Source organism: Crinia signifera, chromosome 2 (assembly GCF_055691185.1).
Source record: "Crinia signifera chromosome 2, ASM5569118v1, whole genome shotgun sequence".
Classification (NCBI taxonomy): Eukaryota; Metazoa; Chordata; class Amphibia; order Anura; family Myobatrachidae; genus Crinia; species Crinia signifera.
The window spans coordinates 199,519,338-199,544,849 of record NC_139218.1 but is presented as its reverse complement, the minus strand read 5'-3'; positions in this window follow the sequence as shown (position 1 = coordinate 199,544,849).

Sequence of the window (25,512 nt, the reverse complement as noted above, 5' to 3'; positions counted from 1 at the left end):
AAACCCCACACAGTTCATGTTTTCCAGGTCACCCAACAGGTGCACTCATTACTGGCTGACACATTTGATAAGATCCACAGGTGGAGCTAATTATTTCACTTGATTCTGTTAGGAGACCTGCAAAACATGCATTGTGTTGGGTTCTGAGGACCGACTTTGATAACCTGTGTGCTAAGAGATTTCAAAACTCACTCTACTGTATGTACAATATGGCCAGGTTAGACTAATTTATACATGTAGGCAGCCTGAAAATATGCAACAGGGAACACAGTGCAATTATTACAGTGTGTTCCCTACTGAGTCCTGGATTATGGAATAAGCTTTATATACAGTTACAGCTACATTTATTTCAAATGTATCCTACAGTATTCTAGAGGCCATTCTAAATTTGTTATGAAGAGAGTGGATGGCAAACGCTATTAGGCTTACTCCTCTGTATTGCTATTTACTGTGTAGTACTTCCACATGAATTCCAGCATCCTTTCTGATTAATATGTTTAATTGATTCAATACTAAGCAACACTAATTAGCAAAGTGGACTACCTATTTATTTAATGCTATATTACAGGTTAAATATAGGAAACTAATCACAGATAGAAAGATAATGCATCAATAGAGCTGACATTCACGGGCAGCTGGCTTCTGTTACATATTATGTTATTTGAAAGCATATCTTGTGTAGGTTTTCAGACAAACCAATAAAATTACCCACTGCTGTCAGTCTTCTGCAATAGACCTGCTCTGTTGCTTTAATTTACTAACGTCATTTGTAAAAGTACAACTTATTTAGATTACTGTAACATGGCTGTTTTTGCTACAACGATGATTTAGATTTCAAAGCAACAAAGGAGTAAAATTGCAGCTTACAAAAAATAACACTTTACACTGGACTTGGTGCAGGATTCAAATACTGTGCAATGAAATTTAGCATTGAGATACGCCTGTCCTAGCCATATAAAGCTGTCTAGTATTTGTGTGCTACAGTGGCGGAAAAGTATATACCCTGCATGCACACAAATGACAGTACTATAAATTAATTTGCACCATTTGCATTGCAACATTGCCCTTGCATGGCCCTTCTCTTCCACTCACAAAGACAAATTCCTTCTCAAATGGACAAAACCATGTGCACTGCAGGTGGGGCAGGTGTAACTTGTGCAGGTAGAGGTAAAGTTGGGTGGGGTTTTCCTTTAAAGTAAGATCTATATTGCAGTTCAAAAATAAAGCAGTCAGTATTTTTCTTGCACAGAAACATAGTAACTCACCCAAATCTAACTCTCCCCCCCCCCTCCCCCCCCCAGCTGTAATTGCAGAAAAATTACCACCTGGACTCATCAGCCCACTAGCCTAGAAAAGCTCTTTCTTGCAGTCAATGATGCAGTTTCACCAGGGTTGCCTACTTGAAACTTTCCTTCAGGGAGAAAATGTTCTGCTCCTGGCCTTCCCTGGAAATGTATGATTGCCATCACCTGTGATGAAACATCTTTCTTATCAATGACCTAGCTCCCCACAGGTTATGGCAATCATACATTACCAGGGAAGTCCAGGAACAGAGCATTTTCTCCCTGAAGAAGAGGGTCAGGTAGGCAACCCTGAGTCCCCTTCCCCCCGGCAATCGACGCACCAAAGCTCTTTCATCCTATGTCCAGAAGGAAATCCACTGCCACAATTAACCCAACATGTCCAGCATACTGTACTATCTTCTGTACACTCTGGGCTGACTGGTGAGCAATGTTATCCTATCTTTTATTGAACAGGCTTGTCCTGTCACTTTTCATTAAACAAATATGCACTCTTAATTGAAAGTATTACGGAGGTGATTCTAGTTTGCTCGCTAAGCAGTGGTAATTTGCTGCTTAGCAACCCTTCAAATGCCCCCCGCTGCACTATGCACATCCCCACTGCTTTGCGAATGGATGTTTGACATAAACATCCATTCGCAGTGTAGCGTATGTGGGCAAAATCATTCAATGGTCGCTGACCATCAAATGATTTTTTGCAAATCTGAATCAGTCTGGGCTGACTTAGGCTTGCGACGTCCAGTCCGAGAATGGGACGGGCAGGTGATGTCCTGTGACATTAGCCGCTGATGAGGATGAGTCAACTTAGAACACCAGAGTGAAACAACGTTATGAAATATGGTCAGGCCTAAAATAATTTCCCAAAATAATTGACACCTCTACCATGACTTAGTCTAATTATTATTATTATTATTGGTGGTGGCGGGGAGGTGCCGGGGGTCTGCGGGTGCTATTGTTTCTCCCCCAGCTCCCCACTCCTTGTGGGTGCAGCGGGGAGCTGGCAGGGGGGTCTGTGCGGCGCGGGGGTACCACTACCTGCGGTCAAGAAGAGGCTGGACTCTGGAGGTCCCTGCGGCTCTGAGAGTATGACGTTGCTGAGTCCCTGCAGTGAAGTGGAAATAACGCGCTACTGCCGTGCGGCGGCGTGGGAAGCGCTTCTGACTTTGAAAACACTGGGCACATGTTGATTGGCTGAATTGGCTGGGTGTGCGGCCAGTGTTAGAAGCGCTTCCCGCGCCACCGGGCGGCGCAGATAGCGCGTTATTTTCACTTCACTGCAGGGACCCCGGCAACATCATACTCAGCGCCGCAGGGACCTCCAGGCTTTCCCTGACCACAGGTACCCCTGCGCCGCACGGACCCCCCTGCCAGCTCCCGGGGGGGGGGGGGGTCTTGTCTTTTAACTGGGGGGGGGGGGAGCGGGGGCAGTGAAATTGTCCTGGTGGGAGGAGCAAAAGTTTTGTTACGCCACTGTATAGCGCATACATATTCCGCAGATCTTTACAGAGGATATTTGAACATTCACATCACGTCTAATGTCATAACCATCAAGAGAATTGTGGAGGATTATATTGATGACTGGACGGAATGACTGGAAGCAATCGCTATAAGAGGTTTAAAAGTGGAGCAACTGAAGTTACTAAACAACTGGGTTAGGTGGACGGGGTCATTAGGTCGACAGGGTCATTAGGTCGACAGTCAAAAGGTAGACATGGGATTTTGACCACAATGTTTTGACCCGAATGTCGACACAGACATGGACACTGAAAGGTAGCACCGCATTCCCTCGCATGTCTCACTGAGCTTGCCATGTTTCGGGCACACTATTTTATTCTCTCACCACGCCCTAGTTGATGGTAGGGCATGAAATACTGCCTGTCGCACATGTCGGTTTTAAAAAAAATGTGAAGACCCCATGTCGACCTTTTGTCTGTCGTCCTAACCCATGTTGACCTTATTACCCTGTCAACCTAATGACCCTGTTGACCTAACCTATGTCTACCTAGACTCATGTCGTCTTTCCTGCATGTCGACCTAGACTCATGTCGACAAATGGTATCGACCTAATGACTGTTGACCAACATGTTGGTGGCCCAATGACCGTATGCCTGCACAATGTTGGGCCACTTATGAGGTCACTTACAGGGTCCGACAGGAGGGTAGAGTTAGGGAGGTACAGATCTACCATGTAAACCTGTTAAAACCCTGAAAGGAAACTACCAGTCAGCCCTATTTGGTAGCTAAAAAGGTTCCAGAATGTCAGGTGCCCATTGAAGTCACGCTTACTCCTGAACAGAAATGGGAAGTGGTGAACTTGGTGAAGCATTACCAAGATGTGTTTTCTGCCATTCTGTTAAAGTCACAGATCATCTAACATGATGTGACTCCACCTGGGATGGTCATTAAACAAAGGCCATATTGCATACATGAAGCAAAGTGGGCAGCGGTAAAGCAGGAGGTGGAAGAGATGTTATGCTAGGGGTTCTAGAGGAATCCACCAGTGAGTAGACTAATCCAATTATCTTAGGACCTAAGCCTTCAGGAGCTTTAAGGTTATGTAATGACTTCCGAGAAACTAAATCATGTGTCCCAGTTTGATTCTTACCCTATGCCCCAGGTTGATGAGCTTGTAGAAAATTTATTTAGCCAATAGTCAGTATCTCACTATACTTGAGTTGACAAAAGGTTATTGGCAGATTTCATTAACAAATGCTGCTAAGGCAAAAACAGGCTTCTCTACCCCAAAGGGCTTATTCTAGTATAAAGTACTCCCATTTGGTTTACATGGTGCCCAAGCAACCTTCCAGAGAGCTACAGTATGAATAAGTTGATACAACCCTCAGGGTATATGCAGCTGCATATTTAGATGACATTGTTATTTTCATCTCTGACTGGGAGTTACACCTACCAAAGATAGAAGCCCACAAGTTTACTGCCATCCCTGAGAAATGTGCCATTGGTATGATTGAGGCCAAGTATTTGGGGTACATTGTATTAAACCTCAGCCTAGCAGGTTAAACCTCAGCCTAGTAAGGTAGAAGTAGTCCTCACCTTATCTAAACCTAAGTGTAAGTCACAAGTTTGGACATTTCTCTTTCTGGTGGGATATTATAGCAGGTTCATTCGAGATTTTGCAGGTAAGTGGTTAACTGAATGTCTTAAAAAAAAGAGTCCCCAGACAAGATAACATGGTGTAGACCAATGGAAACTGCTTGGCAGTGTTATAGACAAGCTTTATGTACCAAGCCTGTCTTGCAAGCTCCAGATTTTAAGAAACAATTTATGTTACATATGGATGCCTCTGGGACAGGATTATGATCAGTCCACTCCACTCCCAAGAGGTAGATGAAGAGGAGAAGCCCATTCTATACCTTACCCATAAATGATTACTCAGAAAGTGCAAGTACTCAACTGTTGAGCAGGAGTGCTTGGCCATTAAGTGGTCAGTTGAATCATTAAGGCATTATTTATTGGGGAGAGAGATTTTGTTGGTCACAGACCATGTACCTATACAGTGGATGCACGCAAACAAAAAGGTGAATGTTCATGTTACCCGTTAGTTTTTGGCCTTGCAGCCATTTAAGTTTGGTGTGAGGCATCGTCTGGGAAAAAGCACCTCAATAATGATGCCCTTTCCAGGAGGTTTGTAGGTCCTGATCCTCCAATAAACCCTATGGTGAAGCTAGGGGAGGAGGAAGAAGGCGAGGAGAGCAACCTCTGGAAAGTGGTGGAGGGCTGTGTACTCAGGTGGATGTCACAAGTAGAGGTAGGCAAGGCAGAGCGCTCGTCTGAAAATTGTGTAGCTTCACCAGGGTGGTTGAAGCTAATGGCAGAGTCAGCATTCCCCACATGAAAGTAATGTGGAGGAGATCCAGACCTGGTTTTGGTAGCAGTAGCAGAATCACAGGTGTAATCAGCAGCACCTGGGATTTCCTGATATAAGGGTTTTCAGGGCAGAGTCACCTTGCTCTCAATGGTGGAATATCTACCTGAGTGAAAGGCCACGGGTGTGATAGTATAGGGACCATTGGAGCCTTTTCAAGAGTCTGCTATGCTGAAAGGGCCTGTATGCTACTGCCTGTAATACTGACTGTATGTGGATTGAACCTGCTATGCTGTCACCTGCTGTTGAGAATAATCTTCAAAATCGTCATCTGAGACCCTGTGTTTGTGATCCTTGTCAAAATATTTAAACAGAAATACTATTCTGTGTTTGTGGCTTTACGCTGCTGGATACAAGATTTTAGCTGTTTTTAGCAAATTTTTAAATTTTGTTATCCATAACAAACAGGTGGTTTTGCCAAAACAGGAAAACAAAAAACACAGAAGGTGGTTTTTGGCAAAAATAAAACACATAAGTCTGTGTATAATGTGGATTTACTCATGAACCAGTAGTCATGTCTCCTTAATAACAACACTGCCCTGGTATTGTTGATGCCCTTCCTGAAATGCATTTCTGAAATAAAGAAAAAGGCCCTTATTCAGATCTGATTGCAGTACAAATTTGTTCTCAAAATGGGCAAAACCATGTGCACTGCAGGTGGGGCAGATGTAACATGTATAGAGAGTTAGATTTGGGGAAGTTATATTGTTTCTGTGAAAGGTAAATACTGGCTGTATTATTTTTACACTGCAATTTAGATTTCAATCTCAACACCTCCCACCCAAATTCAACTCTCTCTGCACATGTTACATGCACATGGTTTTGCCCATTTTCAGAACAAATTTGTACTGCGATCAGATCTCAATAAGGGCCAAAATTCAGACTGAAGTGGAAAACCATGTCGATACAGTTAAATGTTTATAAAATAGATACAGTTTGATTTTTTAAATACTAAAAGTATGAAACACTGTAGTTTTTAAGAAAATGTAACATATGTTATGTAATTTTAGACACATTTAGTGGTAAATTGAATCAAAGTGGATACAGTCAGTTGCATCAAGTACTGTAGTAGGGATAGTGCTAAGACCATTGCTGCTCCTATCTCTGACATAGGTATGGATTATTAGGTCACCAGCATTATGGTCCACAAGCATTAGGTTGACACCATTAGATCGACATGCATTTAGGTCGACATGAGTTACGGTCGATATGCAGGAAGGTCGACATGACCTAAACACTAAAGTCCCGTGTCCCCTCACATGGTTCGCTGCGCTCTCCATGCTTTGGGCACACTGTTTTATTCTCCCACCACACCCTAGTGGATGGTAGGGCATGAAATACTGCCTGTCGGCACATGTCATGTCGACATGGACACCGAAATGTACCACTGCGTCCCCTCATGCGGCTCGCTATGCTTTGGGCACGTTGCCTCGCTACACTCGCCACACTATTTTATTCTCCCACCACACCATGCCCTATTGGATGGTAGGGCAGGAAATACCACCTGTTGGTACATGGCTCAAAAAACAGTAAAAAAAAAAAAAAAAACATTTCAAACTAATGACCCTGTCGACCTTACCCATGTCGACCTAATGACCCTTTCGAACTAACTTGTGTTGACTTTAAGTCATGTCGACCTAAATGCATGTTGACCTAATGGTGTCGACCATCATTCTGTTGATCCAATTACCATATCCCTCTGCACAACTCACGGAACATACAATACACAGTAGCCTTCCCATGAGCATTTTTCCTAATTTTAATTTGCTTTGCAGTGATATAAAGCAGGGTATCCTGCAATTGCAGTCATGCTGTACATTTTTACATTACAGACCGAAGTCTCATCTGGAGAGTTTTAACAATGTATATCTCTTATATATTTGGCTACATCTGTCACTCAAAGTGTGCCTGAAGCTGTAACGCTGGGTGGAGCCTCTGACTCACATGACTGACTCACACGACAGAGAACCAGCCCAGTGAGCCCACAGTGCCAGACACCCTCTGCCTCTCCATGTTACACAGCAAAGACACAGCTACTCACCAGACACACCAGGTGAGCGCCCCACACCTCCATACCTCCCAACATGACCCTCTCCAGGAGGGACAGAATGCTCTGTTTGTGGACTTCTATCTTAATTTATGATTGTCATCACCTGTTTTAAAAAGGGTAATTGATAAGAAAGGTGTTTAAGCACAGGTGATGGTAATCCATAAATTAAGAAGAAAGTCCACAAACAGAGCAATGTGTCCCTCCCCCCCCATTCACGGCAACCCCACGATTAAATGGCACATGCAAAACACTAACATGGCTATGGTTGACAATGAAAAAGGTTGACATGAGTTTTTGAAGATTTATTTTTCACTTTTTCAATGTTTTCATATTCATTCTCATGTGTCGACATGGACACCAATGAAGTGCCACACTTATGTCAACATTTACATGTGTTGACCTTTCTGTGTTGATTTTTTCTTGTGGCGATTCGCGGCACCCCCCGGCGACCCCCCTCCCACGATTCACAGCACACCCCCCCAATTCACGGCGACTCCCGCGATTTGCGGCCCCACCCCGTGACACATCCCCTCCTGAGATTCGTGGCACCCCGCGACCCCCCCTCCCACGATTTGTGCCAACCCCCCAGGCCCCCCCTTCCTCGCGGTACCCCCCACCCCCGCGACCCCCCCTACCGCGATTCCCCCCTGTCATTGCGGCAACCCCCAGCCCCTGCGACCCACCCTCCCACGATTCACTGCAACCCCCCGCGTCATCCCCTCCCACGATTCGCGGCACCCACACCCCCCCCGCGACCCCCCCCTCCCACAATTCACGGCATCCACCCACGACCCGTCCTCCCGTGATTCGCGGACACACCTTACCTCCTTCCCCCCCCCCACCCCCGCTCGCGATTCACGGCAACCCCAGGATTAAATGGCACAAGCAAAACACTGACACGGCTATGGTCGACAATGAAAAAGGTTGACATGAGTTTTTGAAGATTTATTTTTCTTTTTTGAATGTTTTCATATTCATTCTCATGTGCCGACATGGACACCAATTAAGTGCCACACTTATGTCAACATTTACATGTGTTGACCTTTCTGTGTTGATTTTTTCTTGTAGCAATTTTTTTACAGTGACAACTATGTGCACATCAACCTACACATCATCAACCAATTCTTTGTATAATATATAACACCTGTTCTGTTTTACTGTAGGTGTTTTAAGTCAGATCTTTTACTGCTACTATTACTGTTTATGTAAATGCATTACTGCTACTATTACTGTTTATGTAAATGCATTCTGAATGACAGCAACATCCTACCATCATTCTACAAGAATATATAACCAACTAGGTGATTTATTGCGCCCCGTGCCCCCCCTCACACAATTCACGGCCCCCCCGCGCACCCCCCCCACGATTCACGCACCCCCCCCACGATTCACGTCACCCCCCGCACACACCCCCCTCCCGCAATTCGCAACCCCCCCTCCCGCAATTCATGCCCCCTCCCACGCTTTGCGGACCCCCGCCCTCTCCCGCGGTCTGCGGACACCTGCGCCCCCTCCCTCCCTTGATTCACGGCACCCCCCACGCCCCTCCCACAATTCACGGCACCCCTAAGCCCCTCTTTAGTCCCCCGTATACTCACACACCCCTATCACTACCCAGCTTCCTGCTCTCCTGAACCGTAACTTCCACCACTGGGGAGTCGCTGACGCTGTTTTGCCCACATGCCCCTATCATGCCTCATAGCCCAGCCTCCTGCTCTCATGTACCCTAACTCCCACCCAGTAGGAGGAGACACTGACTCAGGACCACCATCCTGTACTCCTGTACTGCCACACTGGACCCTCACCCAGAGCCAGATTAAGGATCTAAATGGGCCTGGAGCTGAAAATTATCAAGGGCCTGTTTATGCGCAATAATAGGGGTGGTGGCCAGCACCTAATAATGTGGGGGGCGTGACCAGTGTTCTGGTTGGGTGGTCTGCTCATGGGTGTGTCTATTTGTGTACATACTTTCAACTAATTTAAACCATAAAATTCAGGTAAGAAAGTCCACAATTTTCAGTGAAGTAAGCAAAGACTTTGTTCATCCAAAGGGCGTATTTATTTGTTTCTTCGGATGTTGGTACAGAATATAAAAGTTGATCCTCAATCAAGGGTACATAGTCCTTGAATTTTCTGTTGATTCTCTGGCCCTCTGGGAATCTACCGTGTTTCCCCGATAATAAGACACTGTCTTTTTTTTTTTTATCAAAAAACACCATAGGGCTTATTTTCGGGGTAGGGTTTATTTTAAGCCCACAGTCCTCCTTCTTAAAAATGCCCCCATTCCTCCTTCTTAAAATGCCCCAGTCCTCCTTCTTTAACATGCACCTAGTCCTCCTTCTTTAACATGCCGCAGCCCTCCTTTAAATAACATACCGTCACCAACAATGTGGCTGCAACCACATGATGTGCGCGATGATGTCACGCGCCACCCACAGTGCATCCCTGGGACCGGAAGCTGAAGCGGAGGTGAGGGGGGTTAGCGGTGCTAGCGGGGGTAGTGACGGGGTAGGTGTTATTATCGGGGAAACTCAGTAGTGGTTGGGCTGCCATATTGTGAACTATTAGTCTATTCTTAAATTGGAAATAGGAAAAAATGCAAAGGGTCTAGTTTAGGGTAGAAAATGGCAAAGAGGTTGGCATATGCAAGGGCCTGGCACAGAAAAGAGGGACAATAGAATATACTTACCATCCAGCGGCGGCTGCAGACTTTGGGATTCAGTGCCAACCATGCATCGCCATCACTGAGAGCATTGGATGATATATATATATATATATATATATATATATATGCACACTCCCTCCAAATCTGGGTTACCCCTTTAGTGTGATTCCAATCTATACGGTCCCAGGAAAATAGGCGGCACACATAAGGCTCCAAATTTATTAAGAATAGTGCTGGTGCAGTTTAATGCATGCATATATAAATTACAAATGCCGACACTCACAGGATGCAGGGAGATATATTGCCAGGTGCCCTCCAAAGGTGTACCTGCAGGATGCCGCCTCACGCCTAAGATACTTGCAGCTTGAGGCAGCATTCCAGTCATAAAAAAATACTGCAGGCAAAAACTTGGTAGACAACATTTCAGCACCTTTTATGTGGTCACATAAGTTTACCACACCATATACCTCTTATACAAATCATGCAACACAATACCGTGTTTCCCCGATAATAAGACACTGTCTTATTTTTTTTTTTTAGTCCAAAAACACCAAAGGGCTTATTTTTGGGGTAGGGCTTATTTTAGCTCCTCAGTCCTTCTTTTAGCTACATCATGCCCCTCAATCACCTTATACTTAAAGCACATCTGCCGATTTCCTTTCCTTCTGCATTCTTCAGCCACTCAGCCTTTCCTCCGCCGCCGCTCTGTCACTCCGCTCCCGTCTGTGAACAGACGCCACTCAGTCCTTGAGGTGCGCAGTGACGTCACATGCACAATGCATCCCTGGGACCGCTGATGCCAGCAGAGGCTTCAGCGGTACCAGGGCTGCTACCGTAGAGGCAGCATCCATTTCATGCGGGTGGGGGGGGGGTTTAGCGGAGCTGGGAGTTTAGCACAGGGACTGGTTAAAATGGGGATTAAGCTAGGGCTTATTTTCGAGGTAGGGCTTATTTTGGACCGTTGTCCAGAAATAAGGGTAGGGCTTATTATTGGGGTAGGTCTTATTATCAGGGAAACAGGGTAGTAACCCCCTAATACTGTACTTGCCTCTTACACATTATGCCTCATGGAATGAGCCAAAATTCACACCGATTGAGCCAAAATTCACACTATGACACATGGATTGAGCCAAAATTTACCTTATGCCACACTGATTAAGGCAAAATTAACATTTCACCACATGGATTGAGCCAAAATACGCGCTTAACAAACAGGGACATTGCGCACCAAAGGCGTGCATTAAAAATTTATACCATAATGCCCATTATATGTTAAGCCACACACCATAATTTCCATCTTGTATTATGCCAAACACCATAATTCCATGCTTATTGCCAAGGGGAATACTCGCGGTAACTGGGGGACAGCAGCCACCGGGCAGAAGTGACAGCCATTGACAGCCGGGCAGAGAGAGGGGGGGCTGCCCGGCTGTATTGAGAGCACTGCAGGTCCCGGCTATTTTAAATAATACTCCTTTCACACCAGAAAATGCAGGTACTTACCCAGGAATATGGTCCCAGGATTATGCAGGGACATTCCTGGGCTGCCCCATTTTACACCAGCCTAGTCCCTGCATTTTCTAGTGTGAAGGGGAGAGAAAACCACCACCGTCTATACTGTATCTTCGGAACCAACTGACTCATTTACATGTGACCAGTATCATATTGGTTCCAGAGAAATCTGCCCTCAAAAACATGAACAGCCATGAAATGATCGGTTTAACCACAATATCTCTGGAACCAATTAACCCATATAAACCAGCCTGGTTGAAGGCCCAGCGATTTGGTTTTCGAATGAAGCGAGCTTCTGTGATGCCAGGGGGACAGCCGTCGGAACTGGGTGGGGGTCTGAATTAGCGGGTCCCGTGTTATCCTATGGGGAAAACGTTCTAGCTTTGCCTGGCGGTATCTCTGGTTACCGGGAGGCTAGTGATGCATGGCTGGGCTCGATGGAAAGCCCAAGTCCTCATCTACAAAATGGGCCTATTTGGAGAGTGGGCCGGGAGCTGTAGCTCCATCAGGCCCATTGTTAATCCGGCCCTGCCCTCACCCACTGGCAGAAGCTGCACAGTATCTCCCACCCTCCTCTTTAGTCCCCCTTATGTCCACACACCCCTATCACTAGCCAGCCTCCTGTTTTCCTGTGTCGTGACCTCCGCCAGTGGGGAGCCGCTGACTCAAAAACACCCTACTATACTATTGCACACACACACACCTAAACAACATGCACACACAGGCCCCCCCCCCCACACCCACAAATGTCACTGTACCATCCACACTATCAATGTACATCTTACTCTGTAACCGCTTTTTAATTAAACAAAACAATACACACCCCCTTCCAAATCATATGCTCTCTATTTAACACATTTCACCTATAACTCAAGTTGCAATACAGGCCATCTTTCATACAATTCTAACCATCTTTCTCATATACAAATGTTCACAAATTAAGGGGGCGCAGCCCCTTACGACGGTGTGAAGAGCGCCCGTAGGGCGCGATGAATCACCTAGTGTTTAAATATACATTATAAGTTGTAACACTGTAGGGGAACTGGATGCCTTTTCCTGTAGTAGAAGGCAGCAAGTAGCAGCTGAGAAATCATGCAAGTCCAGTCTTTGTGGTGCAACTGGCTGCAACCAGTTTTATTAAGCAGAAAATAAAATAAATATCAAAAGAAAATACCTTGCCTGTCCGGCATTAACTAAACACAAGATGTTCCTAATGCTGTGTACACACGGGGGAGATAGGGGCTATAATCGCTGGGAATATGGTCGCAGGCGACCATATTGCCAGTGATTGGGAGTGTGCCCCGGCGATAAATCGCCGGGTGCGCGCTCCCGTTTTCTGCCCCATTGTGATCGCTGGTCGCTGGAGCTTGTTCCTGCGACCAGCTAATTACCTCTGCAGCTCCCCCAGCAGAGGTTCGTTTTCAACAGCGACCATCTCTGGTCGCTTGTTGAAAAGGAGACACTGAGCAATATATTGCTCAGCAATATATTGCTAGCAATATATCTCCCCCCGTGTGTACGCACCTTTACTGTCTCTAAACAAAACACAAAGTTTTCCAGTCAAAAACTGGATGGCTCACTTCTCCAGTCTCCCCATGCAGTCTGCCCACACTGATCAGTTCAGCAGCTCTACATGGACCTTGCACAGCTGCAAGTGCTGATTAGCCTTCTGTGAGGCCAAACACCTGAGCTGGGCTTTACTCAGCTTTAACAAAAAATAAACATTCTCATGGAAGTTTTCCTGTTTTCAAAAGGTGTAAAGCTGTGTACACACGGGGGCGATAGGGGCTGAAATCGCTGGAAATAAGGTCGCTGGCGACCATATTGCCAGTGATGGGAGTGTGCCCCGGCGATAAATCGCCGGGTGCACGCTCCCGTTTTCAGCCCCGTTCTAATCGCTGGTCACAGGAGCAGAGGTTCCCCTTCATCAGCGACCATCTCTGGTCGCTGATGAAAAGGAGAAACTGAGCAATATATTGCTGAGCAATATATCTCCCCAGTGTGTACGGGGCTTTAGACTGAACCTAGGACAAATATACCTGCCCTCAAACACTATTCCAGTGTTCTTGTCACAATATGTATGTTTTTTTTTTGTGTGTGTTTACAAGATGGGTTCAGACCAGTAAAAATCTGAAGACATTATAGTAAACGAATATTGGCCCTTATTCTGATTGACGCGGACTTTACCGCGTACTTACGGATCGCGTCTTTATGGCGTCTGCGCATGCGTGGAGAACGCTACGCGCATGTGCCACGCCTTGACTCGGTACCAGTTCGGGCAAATCCCGTCCAAAACTGTTCACCGCTATCAGTCGGGAAATAGGGGCGTATTATGGGCGTCATGCGGAATGACACATGGGCGTAGTTTCAAAGTGGGCAAAACGGGGCGGAAACATGGGCGGACACGGGGGAGTACACTTATGTTGGGGGGCGTACATTCGGAAACCACTCCGAATGCACGCGATCAAAAAGGGCAGAAATGTGCGGTGTCCACAAGTGTACTATTGCTTTGCGGACACCACTCGTTCATGCGGTAGGCGAACGTACGCCTAATGACTACAACCATTAACACCTGAACCCAATAGAATCTACTCCTTTACTCATTACTCACTAATAGGACGCTTGTCAGTGCTTTAATTGAAACCATTGCACTTCAATTGCTGTAAGGGTTAATGTGTGCAATGCATGTGTTAGGCATGCTTGTAAGGATATATTGGAATCTAATTGATTCCAATTCCAAATAAGCATTTTTTTATGAGGATAGGTAATTGAATAAGTGGGTCATGTGATGTATAGCAGAAGATACTTCATAGTGGGTTGTTTGGCGTAAATACTCCGCTTACGTGCGGTAGCACCGCTTGGCTCCCGTTCGGATGCGGTATTCCCGAGCATACTCTGTAATACCGTGCCGAATCGGAGTGTTTCTCCCGCACACGCATGCTTTGTATGTCGTCCGTAAACACGCCCTGTTCTTAAAGAGTGAGTCCGTCCGAATGCGGAGGACCCGTGGGCGTTTCTACGGACGATGGCCGCACGCGGCAAAACACCGTGGCGTGCGGACCGCACCGTAAGAATGCGGGAATATCCGCACCGATCAGAATAAGGGCCATATCTCATAAAAAGTGCCTCAAGTCTGAGGAAAGGTGCATACACATGGGGGCGATTTTGTGTAATATTGCAGGAAATATGGTTGCTGAGCGACCATATTGCCCGCGATGGGAGTGTGCACCGGCGATATATCGCTGGGTGCACGCTCATGTTTTTACCCCTGTAGTGATCACTGGTCACAGGAACATGCTCCTGCGACTAGCTGATTTCCACTGCCGGGCTTCCCCCGGCAGTTTCTTTTTCATCAGCGACCATCTCCGGTCGCTGATGAACAGGAGACACAGAGCAATACATTGCTCATCTATATATATATTGCTAGCAATATATTGCTAAGCAATATATCTCCCCCGTGTGTACCGGGCTGAAGAGTATTTTTAGCACTCCTACACCTTGGGAAAACTGCCTTGAAAATGTAATTTGTGTAATGCGTACTACTTGAGAATCCACTGATTGAGTTCATTCTGTGACTATGAAGTGTAAATTATATAATAATGTGTGCAGGACAGAAATTAATTTGTGTGGGGTTAAAGTCTTCAATTTATCCATTCATCATAAAGAATCATAAGGTTTCTGCTGTTAATACAAAACATTGAAATAACCTTCTGATCAGAGAACAATTCAAACTTGCATTTTGAATCAACACTGACAGTATGCATTTATCAAGTTGACATTAATATTTCGTACACAACATGTGATAATATCAACATCTAATATGTTCATCTAGACCAGGGGTGGCCAAACCTGTCCTCAAGATCTACCAACAATTTGAGTATTTCAGGTAATGTGTGGATCTGTAGTAGCAGCATGTTTGAAAAAGTGACATTTAGTAATGATTACAGCTGTGCACCAGCTAGGTGATTTGAAAAATGTGGACCGTTGGTAGATTTCGAGGAAAGGTTTGGCCACCTCTTATCTAGATTTCGAGGACCGGTTTGGCCACCCCTGATCTAGACAGTGTTGACATGGACAAATTTAAAATGTGGACATTACCATTATGGTTAGGGATAGGTCAGCATTAGCTTTAGGTGTTGATATTGTGAACATATCAACATGGTGCATGTCATCATGATAAACACGTCAACTTACAATATATTTTAATGCCAACCTAACTACACACATGATTTCCTAGTCATAGCCATTTTCATATACTGTAGCCTCAAAAGTGGATATTTTTTTTTTACATTTTCATGGGCATTATACTCAAGTAGCATGTGAATTAATCAATTTCACCTACAGTATCAGAGCCATATCCCAAATTTTTGCCTTTTTTATTTTGATGGTTAGACATGTGATTTTGTATACCACACCTTAATATAATGCATGCCTTGCTTTCTTTTATATGTGAAAAAGAAATGTGAGTTTGCTGTGTGGAGCACATTGTATTGTATAACTTATAAAGCACTTTAATATGGCAAAACTCATATAATTTGGTACATTTCTGATTGTATTATAAATTAACACATTAGAGATTACATATCCTGTATGTAATGTTGCTGCTGGGATGGGAGATTAAACCTTCCATAAAACAATGCTGTGTTGCCTGTAAATTTTATCCTTTCAATCATGCTTTTGTGTGTTGAAAAGTTTGATTCCACTTTTGCTGGTATTCTGTTAGATGCAGTATTTTTTTGCAGACGGAATCCAATTATAGCCTTTTTTAAGGCTTATGTACTCTAAGCATATAAATCATGTGACGTCAGCCGCCCACCTGCACCCATAAAATGCTGGGTGTTCCCCTGCTCCGGCTCTGTGTATGCCACCCGCCCAACCCACAGCAAATGGCCCTGGCGAGTCAGTAACTCACTGAAGCCATTCACTACCATGGCTTGTACAAGCGCAGAAATGCCCATGGACATGCGCAAACCCTAAACATCGGGAACTGGGACGAATTCAGATCACACCCAGCGATCCTGAATCGGCCCCATAGTGTGAAAGTTAGATTAGGTCATCAGTGGTAGCCAACTACTTCAGAGTAAGTATATTACAAAGCATTGCTATTTCAACTTTCTTTAAATTTGTCTCCTAGATGTCAGTGTACAGTATTACCACATTTTACCCTACAAAAAGTACACAAAATCATTTCCCCTTCTTTTTTTAATTTGTGTTAAGTGGATAATTAAATAATTGTATTTGATCATATTACATTCCCTGTAATTGATAAAGAATGTACTAAAAAATCAGGTTAAAAACATTTTATTTTGTCAACACCAGCATATAAAATTGTTACTGACTGAAACTTAAAGTGGTGTTTAATATTTAAGAAAAAACTTGAAATAGCACATACTGTAATGTCAAATGTCAATAACTGTGCTTTTATCTCAGCATAGTAAATTAATTAAAACACAGAAATGTATTTCGTGCATAATGTCAAACAGACAAAGAATGAATTTTTTTCAGCATACAAATATAAGTGTCTTGTATAAATAACAAATACAACCATCTTTAGGAATACAAAAATAATCAAAAAGGCTTTTTTTCAGCAAAGCAATATAAACATAAATGTTTTTCAGCATAGCAATGAAATTCAAATGTTTATCACCATCATTTTAAATAAGAGTGTTTTGTCATTTCTAAACAATATAATGTAAAGTGCTTTTTTGTTCAGCATATAAATTAATGGATACAAAGAATATTTTACACATAAAAATGCAGCTATCTCTAAAATGTTATTGTATTGGGATCGTCTCCTTTTAGGTGTCTGGCTAGGGGAAGGTGACAAGTGGGAAGGATAAACACTACCATTTCTAGTGCAGGCCCCACATCTGGGTGTCATTGATGCAGGCAAAGAGTTGATACTGCTTCAGGCAGTTGAAGCTTTAGAGATTCAACTAACAATTGGGGAAATTTACTAAGGTGAAAACACCTGAAAGAGGCGTAATCGTAGGCAGTCTTATACAGATACAACTGCCTACATGTATATTCAACATTTACTATTGCCGATATACCCCTATCCGTATTGTTTTGACAAGCATATTCATATTCCTAATCAGGAATACGAATGCATATGTCATCGAAAGAATATGAGTTAGAATCATCATTCAGTCGAATGGTGATTCCTAATTTACTAACCAGCCATATGTAATATACGGCATGTAATTTCCACGAAAATATGCTTGGAAAATGCAACTCAGGCGTATTTGGTTTTACCCTGCACAAATCAGCTTCACTGTAAAAAAATGTAAAAATGAAACTAATAGTTTAAAGAAATGGCGTGGAGTCCCCCCCTCATGGCTGTAACCAGCCCCAGGCTCAAAGAGCCGTCGCTAGTTGTAAATATTCATGGGGAAAAACAAGTAGGGGAACCCTGGGAATTTTCAAAACCAGCACCATGCTCAAGGGCCGGTCCTGGTTCCCGAAATAAAAAAAAAATAAAAAAAAATATTCCACTTTGCCGATATACGGCCAACAGCGCATGTAAACAACTATATTCTGCACTTCTGCCAGTCCATCCTGGGTACAAATATGAATACGGCGACATACAGCCACCTATGCCATAGGGCAAATACAAATAAATAAAAAATTAACAGACATGTTTGTGTTTAGATTACTCACATTTTCATTTATAGTAACATTTTCATTTAGGGACATTACAATTAAATCTGCTGTCATGTTAACCAATTCCTTATTTGGCTTGATTGTTGGGGACCAAGGTTCTTGACTTTGTGAGACTAAAGGAAAAAACATCAGTACTGTATGATCAGTGTGAGTGTATGGAGAAAGTGTATGAGTATGAGAGTATGGAGGAAGTGTATGAGTATATGGAGGAAGTGTATGAGTGTACACACACCACAATGAATGTAAAGTCTGGTCTGCAAATACTAACTTATCAAAACAGCAAGATGACCCCACCCTCAAAACAGTAATCATCCCCTTGTCACTCCAATATGCAGATAGTTGATATTCTGCATCAAATATAACCAGGAGATTTTATGATGTTTTGAAAAAAAATAATCAGACGTGTGGAGTTCACCATACCAATAAGACTGTTAGAATTTAATTTAGATGCAGACACTTGGCAAAACTAAAGTCTTCTACTAGGCTGTTGTTCCAATTTTAAGATCACTGCAGACATGCAATCATACATTTGACATATCCAAATCCAGTGTTTACAAGATAACATGCTAAGACTTTTCGGTACTTTTGTAGTTGCATTGTGCCATGAAAGTACACAAGCACCGACTTTTCTTTCATCTTTGAAAATAAACAAATGCATATGCACAAGAAGAACCTGATAAACATCCACTTGCTACTTTTGCCCACTCCTGCAGAAGAAGGCCAAAGGGTGGCGGTCTTCTGGCTGAAATGGCTGATGGGATTCCAGCAGTCAGAATACTAATGCCAACATCACAAAAAGTAATTCTAACTGGGAGCCAGTAATTACATTCACCCCCCCTCCCATCTGTAACCTTACCTTCTTACAGCCTAACCCTTACCTAACCCCCAGCAGTCTACCTTTCCCCCATTAGTGCCTAACTTTAACTTTCCTACACCAAAGTCTTACTCTATCTCTACCGCAGCTTAACTCTAAAGCCCCATACACAATGAGAAAGCTGCTCAGTTTTCTCGTCTGAGCGTCTTTCAGCATGAAAGCAGCCCAGTGTGTACGGGGCAGCGATGAGCAATGAGTGCCCAAAATCATTCAATGGTCTCTGACCATCAAATGATTTTTGTAGCGCTCGCTAATCCAGATTAGTGGCTACCTGCTCCGAGAACAGGGCGGGCAGTTGATGTCCGGAACGCAGGTGGCCACCCCCATTAGCAAGAGGATGCCCATCATTTTCTGGGGCACACCCAGCATTTTCATGAGTACATCAAGGAAACGCTGGGTGTTCGCATGCCCACCTCCGACACACACCCTCTTTGCAAGCGCCTCATAGAATATGCCATGGAGACTATGCAAGTAACCGAAGGTGCCCACATTGAAGCTCTGCACTTGTGCATAAGCAATTATGCGCAGACCTTCAACATTGAACATTGAACTCCTGTGTGAATGAACATGTGAGTTTGCAAATCAGAATGAGGGCTATTGTCTGTCAGCAATTTTGGTGCTGCAAAAGCTGCATTCTCTCCAGCCAGAGAATAAAAGGCAGGAAGCAGCTGAAATGCAATGGTGTGACTGAAGCAGGGGCATGCACAACACACACCCCAAACTACAGACACACCGTGCCAATAGCCGCATGGAACCAAAACACTCTCTGGCTTGAGAACATGCAGCTTTTTATGGCACCAACAAGAACTAAGCGTGGCAGGACTGCATGATAAACGGTGACCATGCCAGGAAAATTCCATACCACCACAAAGATTAAAGCTTGGAGTGATTTCATACATAAAAAGGGAACCTGACTACACTAAGTATTGTGCAATGAAAATGGTGAAATGCTTAACAGGTGCTTCCATACTTAATATCCAACTTAATACTTAATATCCAAGGGATCCGTGATAGATAGCAAAGATACTGTAGGCACAGGTACAGCTGGTACAGTAAGTACACAGTACAAGTGGGATGCTGCTATACATGTATATCTACTGTACTGTACACCACTGAAACATTATTTACAGACAGAATAAATCATCAGGGGGAGAAATAAGTCTCAGGATTGGGGGTTCATGGTATAAGGAGATTCCTAAAGAACCACCTCATTCTCCTAAGGATCCCACTCCGGTGAGGCACTGGCAGGAAACCAAATAACAAAGGGGGGGAATTTAAGATTCTAAAAATTAAAAGAGGTGCCTATAGCAACCAATCAGATTTGGTCTATAATTTTCCGTTTGCATCCTAGAAAATGATAGACCGAACCTTAATGGTTGCTATGGGCAACCTTACCTATTTTAATTTTTAGAAGCTTTAGTAAATTTATCCCAAAGACTCTATTTGGGTGGACTGTAAAATCCTCCCTTTTCTTTGTTGTTTTGACTGATTTAAGATAGAGAAAATAATTGTATATTTCCAACACATTTTATTATTAAATTTACTTATATTTATCAACACATGAGCAGAATAACATACATTCTATGTACACATTGATTATTCCCCTGCTTGATCAATACTGAAATATAAAATATAAATCGGTTCTACTCACATAAAGCAACAGCAACAGCATCTCCTACTGTCCCTTTTAAATTAGTCTGGGGGTTGGAGCTTGTGAGTGTTAATTTTTCAAACTTATCAAATATTAGTGCAATTTCTCATGCGACTTTGGAGGCTTTTATGTGGGATCTGTCCTGTGACTTATGGCACATTCATGTGGGGTTTCTCCTGCAACTTTTTGCACATTGATGTGGAAGCTTAAGCATTTTGAGGATGTGAAAGAAAACAAACTGACAGCTTTCACACATGACACAATGCGACTCAATACAATAATAAAGACAATTCCCCAATCAATTTTATTGATTTGCCTCATAAAACGTTTCTGCAATCACAGATTGCACCCAAAAAGGATTCTTAGTAAATTTCCCCCCACAAATGGGAAGTAGTATAGAAACCTTTTTATTTGATAATAATGATGAACCAAAGAAATGTGACTTTAAATTTGGTATATTCAGAAGGAGGGAGTTAAACCTCAACAAAAAGTCGCAATCTTGATTCACATACTGTACTGTAGACCTTTTTTTTTATTCTCAAGTGATTTTGACATGTGTAGAACTAAAAGTGTATGGGTATGAGCATGAAAAAATATACTTGTTTCATATTTCAAACTCCTTCAGGCTCTGGCAGTGCCAAAGAAATGTCCATGTAGCTACAGTTAGAAGTGTGAATGTGCTATTTTATATTTTTTTATGGTTAGTGTTACTTTTAAACGATCCCAGCTGGGTCTTAGTCTGAGGATATTATTTTCTTTGTTACTTTAAACAAATCTTTCACTCATTAAAGTCATTTGCTCACTACCCTATGGTTCTTAACCTGATAATTTATTTGACCTATTAATCAATTTATACAAAACCTCTTGACATAAAACATATCCTTTTTTGTGATTTTTTCCATGAAGAAATGCAATAAAAAATTGCAGGCTCAGATTATTTTTACTCTTTATCGATATCAAAGACAAAACAATGGAATCTACAGTATTTAGGTATTTAGATATTTTTTCATAAAGCCTTTAAAGCAAAGGGTATTTAAAGGGCAGGTACAGTATTTATTGTACAAAGGAATCATTTATAAAAGGTTTCAACAACCTACATGCTCTACTTGCAGATTTTTATCCAGTAGGTTTTGTGTAATAATCATTCAAAATTATACAAGTCTTACAAATATACTGAATGTAGGGGAACAAAAATAGATTTTTTTTGGTACATATCAACCTTATCTCCACACTTTAGAAGCCCTTATCATAACATAAGCTCCAGAAGAGGCTGTAGTCATGTATGTTCCATACAAAGTATGAACTATAGCAGGTAATTAATAGATATTTGAATGTTTGACATTACCCTTAACATGTTTCACCTGCATGTTTTTTTGGTTTCCTCAGTTAGATGATCTATAGCAGTGATTCTGAACTTTTTTCAAGTAGCAGCATACCAAGCAAGATTTTAAAATTGCCAAGACACAACATCAGAGCCCCACAGGGAAAATTAAATTTGCCCTACAGAAAAAAAAAAGAATTTATAACGGGGACAGTATAACTGCAGGACTTCCAAGCAGCTCATCACCTAGCTAGTTGTGAGTTGTCTTCTCTAAATCCAATTCATGTCCTATGCAGTCTCCGGGTACTGTCACCGACACCATCAATGTGAGAGTGGGAGCAACAACAGCCACCACAAACCAATGATGATTAGTGGATGACAAGAGTAGGTGTAGCTAGTGGCCAGATCTGGACCCACTGATGTCTGAAATGGGTGGTCTCATATGCTGAGGATACAGAGACAGAACTGGAGCAGGGAAACTCCAGTGAATAACAGTTGAACCGGTGGTAGCTGGTTGAAAGTTGCTGATCTATAGCATAGTATAGAGCTGATAATATATACACAGGTGGCTATGAGCATCTGATTTGCCTAGTAAACCCAACACAAATATATTATTTTTAAAGTGGAAATCATATACAAAGCAAAAGCAGTGTGTGTGCGTGGTGCGCAACCAATCAGCAGCTGACACGGGGTGGTCAAACCCCAAGAGATTAAGAGAATAAAAATGGAAAGTGTCAGCGCTGGCTAAACCAAATGAATGGAGCAGACGGTTCTCAAAAAATATAACAATTTAATAATACAATGATACACAATAATATAAAGCATAAAAGGGTGGGTTAAAAGGTGTGAATCAATAGGACTAAAGTGTCCAATTTTTCTTTTAAAAAGAATATCACCGGGATATTTAAAGATATAGGCACTTAATGACTGATGGGTATGTTACCATCCTGGGTGGTCTGGTAGTTTGATGGGTCCAGACTGGTGATCGATTGTGTCCTTGGATGTCCTATAATTTCAAGGACTCACGGTTCCCACTATTGCTGATTGCCTCTGATTTTGCTGGATGAAATTAGGGATCGTGCGGTTTTCCCAATGCAAAAGTCCAGTATTGATAAGAGGTAGAATCTGTGGGTGGATCGGACAGGTCACCAAATCGTCAAGGATGGGGTCAGTCGGCCAGGAATGGAATACACAAAAAACCCGGGTATTGTGCTCACCAGTGGGATTCAATGCAGTTGTGGTAGTTGCTTCAATAATGGCCAATAAAATATACCAACGCATTTCAACACAATGGGCGGTATTCAATATGAATACCGGCGATGTGCAGCGAATCCTGTTTAGGATTCGCTGCACATTAGCCATGGGTCGCCGCATTCCGGAGCCTCGCCAGCTCCGGTATTCAATGAGTCAGGGGCTCGCTGCCCCTGACCGGCGAATATGAGCTCCTGCGGCGAACGCCGCAGGGAGCCTGAGGACGGTGGCAGGCAGGGAGATGGAAGTCTCCCTGCCTGCCCCACAACGTTTGTGGGGGGGAGGTGGGCTCCCCGGGTGCCAGGCAGCACAGGCTGGCCCCCGGGGGTGCCAGCAGGGGACCGGGCATATTCACTACACCCGATCATGAATATGTAATGATCGGGTGAAGTTAATATATGAATATCTAATGAGCGGCTTGGCTCCGGCGCCCCCTGCTGGCTGGTCAGTGTAAAAATTTGGTACTTATGTAGTATCTGGGCTGCCGATTTTGTGATTGTATGCCTTACCTTAAGGCATACAATCAGATGCGATGCGATGCGATGCGATTCGATGCGATTTTGCATAGGATTCAATGTTAAGAAGGTCCTGTTCATTTCCCCACTATCCAAGTGGGCATAGAGTTGATTTTATATAGTGTGGCGAGCGCAGCGAGCCACCGAGCCCGAAGCGTGGCGAGCGAAGCGAGCCCCGCGAGGGGACGCATATTTCTTAAAAAGTATTCTGTGTCCCCTCGCGGGGCTCGCTACGCTCGCCACGCTTCGGGCTCGGTGGCTCGCTACGCTCGCCACAGGTTTATATCCAACTCCATGCCCACTTGGATAGTGGGGAAAGGAAAAGGACCCCTTTTTCCCATTGAATTCTATGTTAAAATGGACTCAGACCATTTTAACATTGAATCCTATGGAAAAATCTTGACCATCGCATCGCATACGATTTGGTCGCATGCGATGCGATGTGATGCGATCCGATCCGATTTCTAAATCGGACGCCCAGATACTACATAAGTACCAAAAATTTTAAATTAAATATATATTCATGTGCTTACAGCACATGAATAAAAATAGCATTCCCCTCCTCAGAATAAAATTCCTGATTTTTTTAACACCAAATGTAAAAAACAAAACACTTTATTTTAAAAGTTCACATTCCACTTCACCATAAAAAGATAGCGATTGCTACTCGGTGAATCTTGGCGAAAAAAACCTTCAAAATGTATTCGCCATCTGGTCATTGAATAGGGTGATTCACTGTTTTAGTCAAAAATTCGCCAAACAGCACAAATTCGCCATAAAAACATGACGAATCAGGCTCATTGAATACCGCCCAGTGTCTTTTTCAAGGTGGTATATGCACATGTCATGGTGTTTCCTTTTATAAGCCATGTAAGATAATGAGGGGAAGTGGAAGTGGTGATACCAGGAAGTAGAATGAAAACGCTATATTTACCTTATATAAATATATTTACGACTACGGGGAGCAGATAGATATAATGTGGAAACTGACTGTGACAAAGGTGGACCTGTGTATTAATAATATAAGTAGATTTACACTGGAGTAAGGAATCTGCGGCATTTTTGCATTCCACCGGATGGGTAAAAAAGTCCAATTGCTGAGAGCGGGGATGTACATGTTCTATGTGTTCCACCGCGGTGGAATGCAGGGTCTCACAGCCGGAAGTATCATTACGGCCAGGAGCAGATGTCCGGTTACTGGGAGCGGGGATGTATATCTTTTATGCGTTCCACTGTGGTGAAACGCAGGGTGACACAGACGGAAGTATCATTTCGGCTGGGAGCAAATGTCCGTAAGTATGGTGCGTTCCACTGTAGTGGAATGCATCTTAGATAGGATAATCTGTAGTGTAATGCACTGTAGTGGAACGCATCTTAGATAGGATAATCATGATTTTACATGGCTGGTAAAAATTATAATAATATCTTACATAGTATCAACATGATAAAAGTATATATATATTTACATGGCATAAAAATATGACAAAAAAATCTATATATGCATAATTGCAAAGAGTGATACTAAATACAAAACAGCTTGCTCAACATTATTGTGCGTTCCACATAGCTGGAACGCACATTTTCTATATGAAGAGGGAACTGACATAAATATTTGCAGTATAATATATTATTAGTAATAATCCTTGATGGTTAGCATAATGGTACTGAATACACAATAATGCAATCCTTATATGATCACATAAAACTTAATACATAGAAATTAATATTGACATCCAGAAAGAAAATCTTATAAACTATAATATAAAGTGCATAACCTAATGTGGGTAGTTGCTCCTAAATGTTCTATAGGTATGAAGATAACTCAT